Source organism: Strix uralensis, chromosome 10 (assembly GCF_047716275.1).
Source record: "Strix uralensis isolate ZFMK-TIS-50842 chromosome 10, bStrUra1, whole genome shotgun sequence".
Classification (NCBI taxonomy): Eukaryota; Metazoa; Chordata; class Aves; order Strigiformes; family Strigidae; genus Strix; species Strix uralensis.
In genome coordinates this window covers 23,357,423-23,371,765 of record NC_133981.1, presented here as the reverse complement: position 1 = coordinate 23,371,765, position 14,343 = coordinate 23,357,423, and the positions used below count along the sequence as shown (strand labels likewise).

The 14,343-nt window shown below is 38.1% G+C and overlaps 1 protein-coding gene across 14 annotated transcripts in view; it reads left to right on the top strand.

Annotated features, from left to right (window-relative positions):
* The window catches only part of IQSEC1 (IQ motif and Sec7 domain ArfGEF 1), a 356,789-nt gene that overhangs the window by 63,642 nt on the left and 278,804 nt on the right, over window positions 1–14,343 (top strand). The window lies entirely within an intron of this gene.

The window sequence follows — 14,343 nt, the reverse complement described above, 5'->3', positions numbered from 1 at the left end:
TAATGTCATGAGGCAATTGGGAAAGCCAGGTAAAGCTGATAGTACAGGGATCTCTCGGGGAGTGTTTGAGTAACACTTACGGAGGATAAAGAAGGTGTTTGAAGTAATGCTTCTAAAAGCTGAACAGATTAGTTGTGAAAAGTGTCCCTGAAAGTTGTAATCACTCCGAAGCTTGCATTCGGGGGACTGATTGTAGGAAAGAAAAAAAAAATAAACCCACAAACTGTGCCAAACACTGCCCTCCCCCACCCCAAGAAGCCGAAACACCCTCCCCAAAACCAAACAAAAATCAAATAAACAAACAAAAAACCCACCAAAAAACTTAAGGCATTTTTCAGAAGATAAGAACTAGGCTATGTTGCTCCATCCAGTGCCAAAATAATTTCAAGAAATTGTAACCTCAAGATTATCTAAGGAAGGGCATTTTATATTGGGGATGGTTCAGTCAATAACCACTGCAAGTTTTAGGACAGATGGAATCTGACTAATAGCAAGAAAACCATTAGCTGTAAGTACAGCCGTTATAATTGAAACTGAGGCCTCCAGGCATCTAAAAAGAAGTCAAGAATTCTGTCTATGGCATTTTCTCTTACGGTAGGGCATTTTTTTAATTTCTACATGCAAAGACTTAATAGTTACAAATTAGTGCTTCTAAAGATTTTACTGAGTAGATGAGATCAAGTTTAAGACTTAAATTCCATTCTTTATGCTTTCTGTCTTAAAGATTTATAATACTAGAATATACACTTGTTTTTGTCTTCATCTTTTCAGGTTTTCTAATTTAGTCTTAATTGGAGAAAAGGGTTATATCAATGGCAACAAAACTCAGGTTGCAGTTGGTATACCCGTGTGGTCACTGAAATCAGGTTGACTTCAGGGGCAGATTAACATGGTTAGTTAGTAAAGAACGACTGGGACTTAAATATCTACCAGAAATGATCTGGAAAGTCAAACAGCTCGTGTCTTGAGTGGGGATGTGTCTCTTCCCAGTGGAATCCATACCAAGTCCACTAGGAGCAAGTTTCATATCTCCAGATGTTTCAGGTTGTCTTCATATTTGTCATCATCCCAAATACTGCCAGTGTAGGCTATGACGTTAATCCAGAGGTTAAGTATGTTAAGACTTTAATACTTTCCTTGCGTCTTAGTGTGAAATCTAGTTTGTGCTCAAAACCCACCATTTTTTTTTTCTAAAAGGTAGCTTTGCCATTTTAGTGACAAATCACTCTGACTTCTAATAATCTCTGTGCAGAATTTAATGTGCAGATGCCTCTTTTGAAATAAGACTTAAGTGTCACTTACAGTGAAAATTTTATCCATAAAGTACTTTGGTTTAAATTACATAGGGAGGTTTCAGATGCTGGATTTTGATTTGCAATTATTGTTGGATCAATGAGTGAATGAATTCCTGGGCTGGATTGTTGACAGCAACTATGTCCCCGTAAGTTTTATTATTTGTTCTTTCTCCTTATAGAATAAACATAGTGAGATGTTGTCTTATACGAAAGATAAGTGTAGAGATGTAATAGCCTCCAAAGCCTGAGGATCAAAGACATAAATTCCATGTGTAGAAAATGGCTCATTCTTGTTGAAGGCTTCTTGGCTGCTTGCTCTAACTAATCCACGTGTATATCTAAAATACATTTTGACAACAACTCTCTGCAGACAGATAATTTTATTAAGGAAAATACAAATACTTGATAAAATGAAAGATGAAGCTTGATCTGATCATTTTTCAAAATGTTTATAGCTGATGATTTCATGTTTAGAGGCTAAATTGATGCTAAAGTGTTCTGCTGTAGATATCTTCATGTTCTGAAAAGCATTTAGTTGCCATTAGAGGAAAGGACCTCTAATTTGGTATTTTAATTTAGTATTTTAATTAGAGCCATGACTGTTAAAAAGCCATACTTGCATCTTAAGTGTTATTTTAAATGTAAGATAAAAAGATCCACTCCTTAATTAAACTCCAATTTTAAAGAGATTTTTCTTTCTTTGTAAGACCCTACCTGTAAAAGGAAAGGCAATCAGAAATAATCATGTCTAGTGGCTTGCCACTTATGATCACTTTTAATTTAAGCTAGAATAATGCCTTCTGTAGGTATAGTCAATAAAGAGGAACACCATATGCTAATGAGTCTTAATATCTCTTTGTACTTCTGCAGAAAAGTTTGTCTTCTATTTGTTTGTAAAGCAAAGGTGGTCACAGTATCATTGAAAAGTTTTTCAAACAGAATTGAAGCAGATGCACCATTTCAATTTTTGTAATATTGATTGTTTTCTTATAAGCAATTACAGATTACAAACAATTGAACACTGGGGGGGGGGGGAAGTGGAACAGAAACAGGTAAAATGGCTTTGAGAGATCGTAAACTCAAGATATTTTGATCGGTTATCTCTTCAGATTCAAGTCTTTATTCTGATGCTGACTTTAAGAGCAGCCCCCGCTTATCAAAGCAAAATATTTACTTCCCTTCCATATGGCTCTTTGGCAATATTCTTACTTAGATCATAAATTGGCTTCACTGTGGATTCTAATTGCTTAATCTCATGAGACAGGTATTGGTGCTGGACTTCACGTAAAGCAAGTGGAAACAGCAGAGCCTTTTTAGCACAGTAATGCCTTGTTCTGGAGGCATTAATTTCACAAAACCTTTACTGCTACCTGCTTCAGGGAGAGATAATAGAAAACTTCTGTTTGTGAAGCTTTTTTTTCTCTGTGTTCTGCTTGGCTGTATTTTCTATTCCACGGATCATTTTCTGCCCTACTCTGTAGTACACGTAAAGGGATTGTGTTCTGAATGAGCCTGTCTGCGAGGAGTGTAAGTGGCTAGAAATGGTGGCACTTTTGTGACATATGTCAGGATTCTCAGGGGGTATGTGAGAGGGTACTTTTTAACTTATCCTCCAGCTTAATTGCTTCCCCTTCCAGAGATGGACAGCAAATGCTTTGGACAGAAATGTAAGAATATTTCTCAGTTGCTTTGTGTTTAGACCACTGCTATTTCAGCCTGCACACAGCTGTATTAATGTGTTCCCTGAAAAGGGGAAATTGCACTCCCATTCCCCCAGGTAACATGGACAGTTGTGTGCGGAGGATAACAATATCTCCAGTTCGCTACAACTGCCTGGAGGTAGTTGCATCTGTATGCTGAGTTTTATGTGTACTTCACTGTTTTTGTTAAATATTCAGGTACGGAAGACTGTTCCAGGCTATCCAGGTGGTGGTATGATGTAGTATCTGCCCAGCGTGGGTCTTTATTTGCATGCTGAAGGAAGCACGTTCCTCCGCTTCTCACTGAGCGGACAGATGGTATCTATAACCTTGATGTAAAGCACGCAGCACAGGCTGTGTGGGGCTTTGTATCCTGTCCGTTGCTTCAAACTATTTTCAGATATTAAGGGAAAAGAGAACCTAGATTACTAAAAAATGAATCCTAGATGAACACGGTGAGTGTGGAGAGGATGCATTCAGCCCAACTGCTAGCTAGCCTGAAGCTCAGTAGCATATGCAACAGAGGGATGGCTGGGCAATGAAATCAAGCTGATCTTTTTATGAATCTCTCATCAGAGATTGCTGAGAGTTTGGAATAGACGTTTCTTGGACAACGGTAGCTGTAGACAGGCCAGGAATAGATATAACAAGCTCTTTATGGAGACCATATGTCAGTAGCTTCACTTCTGTAGTATTTATCATAGAATATAGTAAGTTATCTGTAGGAGATAAGTATTTGCTGCTTCTCATGGATTGAGTCATATGTCTGCTTGTGTTTTGTCATTTAAAGCTAAACTATTAAAATGGCATCTACTATCTAAGGCAGTGGCTGTTTTCAATATTCCTGTCCAGCCTTGCAGTTGGAATTAATTTTCTTAACATGGTTACTAGAAGTGTCTGTGTAACAGCTTTGTTAAGGACTAAAGAGGTTTTGGTAGTCACTGCCACGTGAGCAATGCATTCCAAACACGGAGATGGAAGGGTGTTTCTTAGGATGTAAGTCTCCACAAGTATGAGTGCATACAGGCACACTGCACGTAGTAGATCTGTATAAAAAAAATGGGCATCTGCAATATTATACTCTCACTTACTTAAGATACCTAAAAACGAAGTTACTTTTTCTAATAGGAGTTGGAGAAAATACTGGACAAAAGAATGCGGTTATTTATGTTCTTTGTGCAATAGTGTGCTGTTCCAGTGAACACTGTTAATTGGCGTCTCCATGTCTAATATCCAGTCAATTCAGTAAATCTGTCAAAGGGGTCCTCGAAGTCATATGTTGTGCTTTAATACAGGACTCTTTCTCATTATACCTCCTTCTTCCCCAGCACAACAGAATTCATTGCACTGTTTTATATCAGTGTACTTGGGGAGAATTGCCATAACCCAGTAATTCTCTGTTCCCAAGTATGTACACTGGGTTGGTCACAGAGGAACAGCTCCAGCAGCGTAACGGGCAATTATCTACTTTGTTGCTATGGTATACAATGGGAGTTGGGCTCCTGCTGTCATTTTTTCTTTTAAAACGGTGCCTGAAAATGCTTCTTATATAACTTGCATTGGATCTTGCAGCTGATGATTCATATGTTTACCTTGTACTAACTTATCTTTATGATGCCATTTCATGTGGGAGAGGGTGTGCTTTCATGCATGATCTGCAATGAGATCTATTAGTCTCAGTACCAGCCCAAATTTAGTTTGTATATAGTACTGATACAAGTTCTAAGTTTTATACTGTTTGGGACTTCAGTTGGAACTCCTTCTTCACTTTTGGTAATGGGAAATCACATCTAAACTCTTCCTGTTTTTCTGCAGTCAGAATGTATTTATGGTGTTTGGTTTTTTTTTTGGGGGGGGGGGGTGAATACTCAGCATGTCTGAGCAATGGAATGGTGTCCAGTGAACTGAAGTGTACAAAGCATTAAGAATAATGAAACAAAAGCTTTCAATACATTCATCATAAAATTAAACCATTATTTAAAAACATTAAATACTATCAAAGAATACTTTTTTTCCTGTGCCTTGAAGTGACCAGGAGCCCTGAGGCCTTAGCGTAAGGTCGATACCATTATAACTCACGTGGGATTTCTTGGAAGGCTATGCATTGTGTCATGGGTTCTGTTTAATTGTGTTGATGAAAAGGTGACTTTGATGGTAGAAACACTGTAATAATACAAGAAACTGATGTACGTTATTGGAAAAAAGCTGCTCACTTGCTAGAGGCAATACAAAGCTGTACATCTAGTAAGAATATCGTGAGTAAAATATAAACTGGCACTACTTAAAGTTCCAATATAAATGCATTTATAAAACTTGTGAGCTACAGTTTCATCAAATAACGTGGGGATGTCAGCTTTTACAAACCTCTGGTTTGTTTCTCTTCTGTAACAGAATAAACTATCCTGCTATAAATACTGGACACCATGGTATAGCTGTAAGCCAGTACAATTGATATTTAGTGATTAGAGGAGCAGTTCTGCATTATTCACCTACTGCTGCTAGCACAGAGGAGTTCAAGATTTGTACCTGACATGGAGTAAGAGGAGAATTCATCACTACTAGAAACTGTTTATTTATTGTAAAACAGATGATATGGTACAAAATATAGATTTCTGGTACCAGAAATTGGAGAGGGCATTTTGGAAAATTGCTTCTACCAAGTATTGAGTTTTGGTTAAGAGCAAGAATAGAAAAGTGAAACAACTAATCTGATTTGAATTTATAGTGTTTGCTGCAGAATATGTGAGAAGTGCACTCATTTTTATTTTTGGTTATATACAATGAAACTTGTGTGTTTAAAAAATGCTTCAGGATTACACATGTCTCTGGAATACACACACATCTTTTAGGGGAGAGCATCCCCTGGCTTAGGGACAAAGGTTTTTTCCTAAGACTTTCACTGAACCTAGGCATGAGGTGTGCCTTTTCTGGGAGGTTCCATGATGACATTTTTCACTAACTGCATTGGAAGGACACACACATACAGTTTTTAACTTTTTAGCGGAAGAACTGGAGGTGGACCTAAGCAACTGCTATTCCTAGTGCAGCATACCAGGGAGTGTTTCCTGCCTTGTAGGCTGTGATCCCACTAGCAAAAAGTGGAGGGAGCCAGACTTCAAACCTACCAACTATGTGAATGACTTGCATTTTACTGTAGTGCGATTTTGTTCCATCACCCATTTTATCTTCACTTAAAAGGATTTATCAGACATGCTTGTTAATGGGGCAGCAGTATTAGTCTGAAGGATTTGGGGCAGTAGTTGTAAAGACTAAAATGCTTGAGGGGGAAGTGTTACAGCTCTTGGTCCTCCTATAATTGAAAAAAGCGAAGTATCTCATAAATGTTGACCCTGTGTTATCTTTCAAACTGACTTGGCAGTCGGGTTCCAGGAGTCTCTTAATTACAGACCCCATCCAAACTGATCGAGGTGATAGTTTCTTTGCCAGCCAGGCGTGACCCAGGCTGGTTAGTACCAGCCTCCCTGGAACTGCCAGAGATGATGAGCTGTCCAGGAGCCGGCGTGGCTGGAGGCTGATGGCCTCTTGTGAACAGGGTGTGCATCCAAAGCAGTACCTCCTTTCACACAGACTGCGGGGCAGAGATGAATAAATGCTGATTCCCGTCATTACAGGTCCAAGTCAGCTTTGAACTGGTGACTACTTCTGCTTCTTTGGCATGACCAGTTTGGGTTTGTGGGCTTGGGGAAGTTGGCGTGTGCAAGAATTGCTGGGTTACCTTTATGTATTTCCCTATCTGAACTCCCCAATGGACGTGGTCCTCTTTGTAAGAGCTACAGCTCTCCCTTTTACCTACCTGTAAGCCCTCTGTGTGCTTCAGGGAGTTACTGTAATAGCCAGAGGCTTCTGAAATGAGGGATGCTGCAGACAAGGAATCTACTGCTGTTGAGATACAGTGTTGTATTTCCAAACGTATGCAATAAAAGCATTGCAAGGATTATTGGGCCTGTCATTTCTGTGGTATTGAAGCAGCTGTGATATTAGTTAGCTGCTGTGCCTTTGCACTACCAGATTTTGCTGTCTTTTCTCACGTATGTCCATGGGCTTGTGTTCATGTGTGTTCTGGCAGCAGGCAGGAGAGGTTTGTAAGCTGATCACTCCATCGTTCCGAGTAAACTGCTGGATCAAAGCAAAACTGGGATGATGCATGTGCAGAGGGAGAGAGGTACCAGTAAGGTGAGTGGTTCCTAGCCTCAAGCTGACCTACACCTTCTCTGGGATGAAGCCTTTGAGCTGCATTCTGGTTTTCTGATCAGGTGAGACCAGTGTGAGAAAGGAGTGGAAAGGAAAGACTTGACCAGAAGCCACTGGAGTCCTCCTAGTGTGTTCAGTGGTTTCAGAGCATTGCTACTCACAACGGTGAGTACTTTTAGTGCTGGATTTTGGATGGCACTATTACTGCTATCCATCTCCTGTTCAGTTCCCATAGGCTTTAGGGTAGGAGAGATGGATGAGGAGAGGCTATAACAACTTGTCGTTTTGTATTAAGAGATACCCCTGGCAGTATTAGTCAGTATTTGGGAGGTGAAGTAATGACGGCAGACAAAGATGTGGTGCCAGGTTTGAAGGCTGTTATATGCCAGTCCTTAAGTTTGCTGAATATTGCTAGGTCAAATGCTTTATGTTCACTAAAATGAAACTTCCTATCTTTCTATTCTATTGGGTAAATACTTGTTCTGGTTTGTGACACTGGAACATTTGTAGCCGTTTAAGTTGAAAAAAAAAAATCACATCAGTGATATGTGGGACTCTGTTATCATTCTTTTCAAGGAAAAACTTCCTTGCTTTTTCCTGTTTTCAGTATGCAGATGACTTGGTTTAATAAGCATAGCTCTGAAGAATGAAGTAGTTAACAAACCTTGATTGAGACTGCAATGAGGAAGCTCAGTTTACACTCTTTTTTCTTTTGTTGTCTTTGAGCTTACCTTTATTCTGAGTTCACACATCTCTTTCCAGCGATTGCCTGTTAACCCCAATGTGCATCACGTGTGACTAGTCAGAGGTAACCTGAAAGAAAATTTTTGTTCTGTAGAAAGTTAGAGATCCTGTCCAGCAGGGTGCTGAATTGAATGGAAGTGCTATATTCAAGGTAGCCATTAGACTTTCTCATATTTGGAAAAGAACAAAAAGACTATTAGGATATTACCGTTCTCAAATAATCCATGAAAATAGTTTTCCTACTGTGCGAGATGGGTTTTTTTATCTCGGTATTAAATCAAAATGTAATGCAGTAATCGTACTTCTGTAATTGATTTATTCTTTCTATTACTACTGTGATGGGCAGGCCCAAGATTATGTTTTTTCAGTGAGTGCTCATTCCTTCATTCCATTATGCATAATAACAGAATCCTGCTGAAAGGTCTATAATTAGTGGTGAAATGAATAAATTTTCTCATCCTGAAACTTATCTTTTTAAAATGCTACTGACTGGACAGGTCTTACTATACTTAATATTTTATCACTTCTTTTAAGAGTCTTCAGCCCAGTAGAATTTTTCTGACCCTGTCTGATATACAAAGTCTTGCAAACTAACCCATTTTTTTGGACAGGAAAATCTCCATTTCATGTGTCTGCATTACTGGACATACTGTTTTGTACATTGCTGGAGATGCACTGATGCTGATGTAGACCTGCTTAGCAGGAGGGCAAGGACACGATGGCAAGCATGCTTGCCTCTGAGCTCAGTGAGGTTTTAGATATCTGATATGACTATACGTACAGCAAGCTAGGCCTCTTTTTTTAAGACTCCTGGAATTAGAGCATTTCTTTACTTAGAGTATTGCACATTTGTTGTGATCCATAGGGGCACGTAACATCACTCAGACACAATAGACTAAAATAAAAATCCCAGAAAGCTCTAATAGCCTTTAGTTGGGACTGGAAGTTTCCTGGGGACAGCTACCTTGTTTTGAATTGCTGCTCAGGACATACACCTGTAGAAGCTTTATAGTGAAACAAGCTAACACCTACTCGTGATATAAGTAGTATCGTTTATATAGCCATTAATGAATTCTCCCTGAAGCTTTTTTCCTTAAAGGTAATCTGTTCATCTGCATTACAAATGCTGAACGACTTAATATACTACAAAAGAACAACCTGTAACAGGTATAGTTTTCTTTCTTGAGGCAAGTTCTGTGCTCAAAGCAAGGCTTCACCAAATGCATTGATTCTAGTAGTGCTCTGTAAAGATTTGGTTCAATCTTTTCCTTTTGTAAAATTGAAATTAGAATGCTCTTTAACATGTGGTTATTGTATACTCATACCTGTAGTAGGTATCCTAAAGTAAAATAGTTCTTGTGGCTTGCAAGAAGATGTATTTCAGATGGAGTATGATTATTTAGCATGGAAGTTTGACATGTTGTTATAAACCTTGGCTTTTACTCAGTTCTTTTTATTCTGATGGGAGTGACAACTCTAAATAGGTGAGGAGATATGACTTGGCTTACTACCACATGGGTGGGTGTAGGACTGTGAAACTGTTAAAGTCCTATCCACCGGTGGGATTTTACAGCAAGATTCCAGTTCTTTTGGCTGTTTTTCTACCCTGCCATGTAAAGCAAAATTTTGCATCCTGAACATGGACAAACAGAGTTTTAAAACTGTTGTTTCTACTTTCTATGTAATCTGTTGTTATAGAACATTGCCATAACTTTACTCATTGCCCAAATAAAGTATCTGCTAAGCTTGAAATTGTTGCAGAAGTAGTTGTGTACATCAGTCTATATGATATGCCTTAATGGTTATTTTGAAAATGATTACTTTCATGAGTCAGATGGAAAGCTGGTCCTGAAGCTGCTTTTGGAAGCAGCTTTACATTTTGCTGTTTCACTTCTAAGTATAGCTTTAAGTGTAAACAACAAATCAGACGACAGAAGACTTCCAGCTTGTTTATTATTATTTTAAGAGGGGGAATAATGGAGAGAATTGAACATTTCCTGCTGGGGTGAGCCAGAAACTTGCTAAAATCTTCTGAGTGAGGAAAAGCCATTGATGAGCTCTGTCTCTGAAGCTGCACTGCTTCTGGTATTTAAGATGCTACTTTCACCTAAACAAAGAAGAAACTTACTGATTGGGAATAGGAACATCTCACATTCCCAATTTGAGTGGGTTTTCTGTCTTGTGCTTTTCTCAAAGATTTCTTCAAAATTGTGATATTCCTGTAAATGGCTTTCAATTTTTACGAGCTGATGATCTCCCACCAAGAATGTTTTGTTGGAAAATTGCCAACCAACTCAGCAACTGAAAGCCAAGATACTTTGGTTGTCATTTTCCTGCTTGATGTATTTATAGGAGGATAGTGGTGACTGTCTCTTGGGTATGCCAAACAAAAGATAATAAGTCATTTTGGTAACGTGAATGGAGATGTTTTCTGAAATCTCCAGTTTTCACAGATGCGGACTGACAGTTGGAGGGTGATGGCAGTACTTTCTTTAAACTTAAAAATCATTCAGGATTTTAAATAGTCACTTTGGTTTGTGGTCTTATGTAAGTCTCAGGTACTGGGTTTTTTGGTTTTCTTTGCATGTGGCTTTTCAGTCAAGGTTTGTTATGATGGTACCTGTTCCTCCTGTTTGCAATGGGATTACAGTAAAAACTACCAATAACAAAGTTATTTCTACTTCTATTGACTATAACAATCTTAAGGATGTGTTTTACCATATTTCCTACTGAGAACGAAGCTCCTGGGATCAGGAAGAAGAACTTTTGTACTTCGGTGGGGTGTCTGGGTTAATATTTAGTTCTTCTCAAAACAGTGGAAACCAGCCAGAGATGAGAGGAGAAATCTTGGAGGAAATAGCGTGACATTTATCACATCATTGATATAACTTATATATATAAATGGAATATATACCATTTAAAATAAAGTACTGTAGCATAGAAGATATTATATATTATTATAGCCTTTGTCTTCATTAAGGTCTGCCTTAAAAGAAATAATGCAATATATTGACAGAAATGTTTTACCTTTCTCCTTTTTTTCAGCTGTGATGGTATAATTTCCTTTGTCTGGGTCAAAAGAATAAAAATAATCCAGAGCCCAGCAGGTGCTTACAGCATAAGAAGAAACATTAAATATTGATCAAAAATCCTGGCTTTTAAAGAATGCTTAAAGAAAATCTAATGCTTTATTTCAAACTACAAGTAGTGGGTTTTTTCAGCAGTGCGTTCATTCAGTCCTGCAAACCTGAGTAAAATTGACCATCTCTGAATAACTCTTTGGTATTTACTTGAATAAATCTTAGCCTTCAAAATACAAATTTAGCAGTTGCAAAACTTAGCAGCTTTTTTTGCCTTTGGAGATCCTAAAAATAAAGAAGGGATGCTGATAACCACCAGCTTAAAAATAAAGAGGTGGTCCATCTTCCGTTGTTGTTAGCTGTGCTGAGTTGGAAGCGATCAGCTTGGGAGAGCGGTGGGTTCCAGCCTTGGTGCAGGGTAAAGAGCACCTTGCAGAGGCCCAGCCCTTACCTTGCAACTTTTCCTTGCCTTATTTAAAATACTTCTTGAGTTTTAGTGAGAGGAATAGTGAGTTGATGGAAAAGTGGTCTTAGGATGGCTGGTTGCTGCTTCTAGTGACCCCAGAATGCTTTGAGCACTCAATGACATTTTCTGTGTTTAGATGGTTCACATGGTTTTGTTGTTCTAGTCAATGGCAAAGGCAGAAAATTAAGGCATTAAAAATCCAGTTGTTTCAGCTGTATTTGAAAACTTGATAGCACAAGCAATTACATGTAACATCTTTTTCAATTGTAAGATGTATGCTCTGCAAGCTATAATTTGCTGAAAACTGAGTGTGGGACACTGAGTTAAACACTTTATTCATTAATTTTTTTATTACTCGTGGGGATGTGTAGGTGAGTTTATTTCTTTTCCTTCTCTTGTGTTCATGCAGCTTTCAGGGATAAAGTAATTATGTAGAAAAAGCTGCTTTAAAGTTACATTTGTCTATCAGAATATGTATGTTTATATGAAAGCCTTAACAACTTAAAGTGACCAGAGAGGCTTTAAAAAATGAGAAGGAAAGCAAAAAAGACTCATGAATTAGCACTGTGTCAGCTCAGCTTTGAATTCATGAAGCTGCAATGTGACACTAGGCTTTAGCCCTGTGCCAGTCCTTTCCTCACCTCTGTTCCGGTCCATTCAAAAGGTGTGTATGAAGATGGATGTCAGGCTGCTTGGGTTGTTAGGGTAGGGTGCCAGGATGGAAATGCAGACCACTTCTGAAGTCTTGTGGATGCTTAGATGTTAAAACATTTTCAATAAAATAAAGTAATAAAGCCGTTTGATATCAGATCCTGTCTTGATTAACAAGAACTGACAAAGTATTATCTTTTAAATATTTAAGAGCTCTTCTGGATGTGTATTTGTGGGATTGTTTTTTCCATTCTGTGTTGTTTTATAAAATCTCTTTCATATGCGATAGAATAAATCTTGTGATAACAAATAACGATGGTGGTAACACCCAAGTTTTCGGAGCTCTTAAGAAGGTCGAGAGTGTTGTTTGTATGGGTAGATCCTGCGTTGGGTATGCAAAATGCTGCGGTGTTTATAGTGGTGAGAGATACTGTGAAATGGAAATTATCGTTCTTCCTTAAATGAAGGGCAGCGATTCTTCATCACCTCAAGTAGAAAGGCAATTGTAACAATTTCAGAAAAGTGTTTTCTTACACTCAGTTAAGCTCTACAGCAAACCTCGTGAGTTCTCATATCTGCTGGCTGTTTGGACAGAGGAACTGTGCAGTACAGCTCCTTATGGCTTGCTTCTTTCCAGGTTGAAGTTGATTAACTTTGCTCTGGGCAACAGAATTTTCCACCGTGCTAATTTCTCTTCCATTTTAAAGTATTCCATGATGTAAGCTACCAAGAACATTAACTGATATTCCTACTTGTAGTATACCCTGACACCTTTCTGTGACCTACGCTCAGTCCACTGAATTGCATCACTCTTCCCACTGCCTGAGTATCTCGTGGGACAAGAGACTATGTTCATTTTTCCTTCTTTCCTCTCAGCTTGTGCTTTTAAAATCGTCTGAACTTCTCTGAGCTTGAAGAAAGTAAAGATAATGTTAGAGCATGTAATGAAGGGGGAGAAAAAACCCGTCAATTTTTGGTAGCTATTTCTACAATAGATTCTGCAAATTAGGTTTTAGTACTGTTTGCTTTCTGGCATTAGACTTAAACTTTTACTAGCCATAACTTTTTCTACCGCCTCTAGCATAATATGCAAGTTGTCATTGGAGATGGAAGTCATTCTAATAAGAAATCATAGGTTGGTTGTTTTTTTTTTTGTCAAACCAGGGAAGATTCTTTAGTTCCTAAATAAATACCCTTGTCTTTGATTTTGAGGAGGCAACTTGAGTGCTAGCTTATTGTCACTTAAGTGCTAGAGTTTGCAAGTTCATATTGATTACCTTTTATTTGAGTCTCTGATAAGATTAGGACATGGAAAGGGTGTTTTGAGGCTTTTGTTTGCTCTGGAATCTCCTGCTTTCCTTTGTATATTTGATTCCTGGTTTTGCAGACCCTACTGATGTATACAAGGTTTCTGTGGCACTCAGGCTGGATTGTTTAGGAGGGAGGAAAGAAAAGAATTGGGCAAATGGTTGTTTTCTTCTGGATTTTGTGTTTGTTCATGAAATGCTGGGAGTATTGTATTTCTGTTCCTCTTCAGAGGAGGAAACCTTGTCAGTATAAATGACACTAAATTTCCGTACTTTAAAAATATTGGGGGGAGGGAGGAGAGGCTTTGTTCCCATTTTGATTGATGAAATTATCTCACCTTGAGAAAAATATGCTCTTTAGGGACTTCTGTAACTTAGTACATCTTATCCATCATTTTTGCACATTTATGAAATTCAGACAAGTGTGGGTTTTTAAATATTTTAAATTACTTTCATTTGAAAACCTTAGCCCTTTCTGAGTAGTGCCTAATAAGTCTGGGGATTAGATTCCTAAACATATTTGCCTATGACCTTTTCAGCTAAAGAGTGAAGAAAAGCTTAAAAAAAAAAAAAAGTACAAGCTAATCTGCTTCCAGAATAATGTCAGAGGCTGGTGCTTTTCACTTGCAAATATGGAACATAAATCTTTCTTACTGCATGTTTACAGAAGATCTTTATTGCGGGTTCAGAGGCTGTCAGCATATATTTTAATATCGCAGTTATTGACTTCAACTGTTAACTGTTTTTTAACTTCTAATAGATTTATTCTATACTTAAGTAGACTGTTTTCATTTTTAAAAGTCTTATTAGTAGGGAAAGTACATCAAGCCTTAGAAAAACTAACTGAATTACAAAGGGAGAGAATGCATGAGAAGGTCTACCATTTTT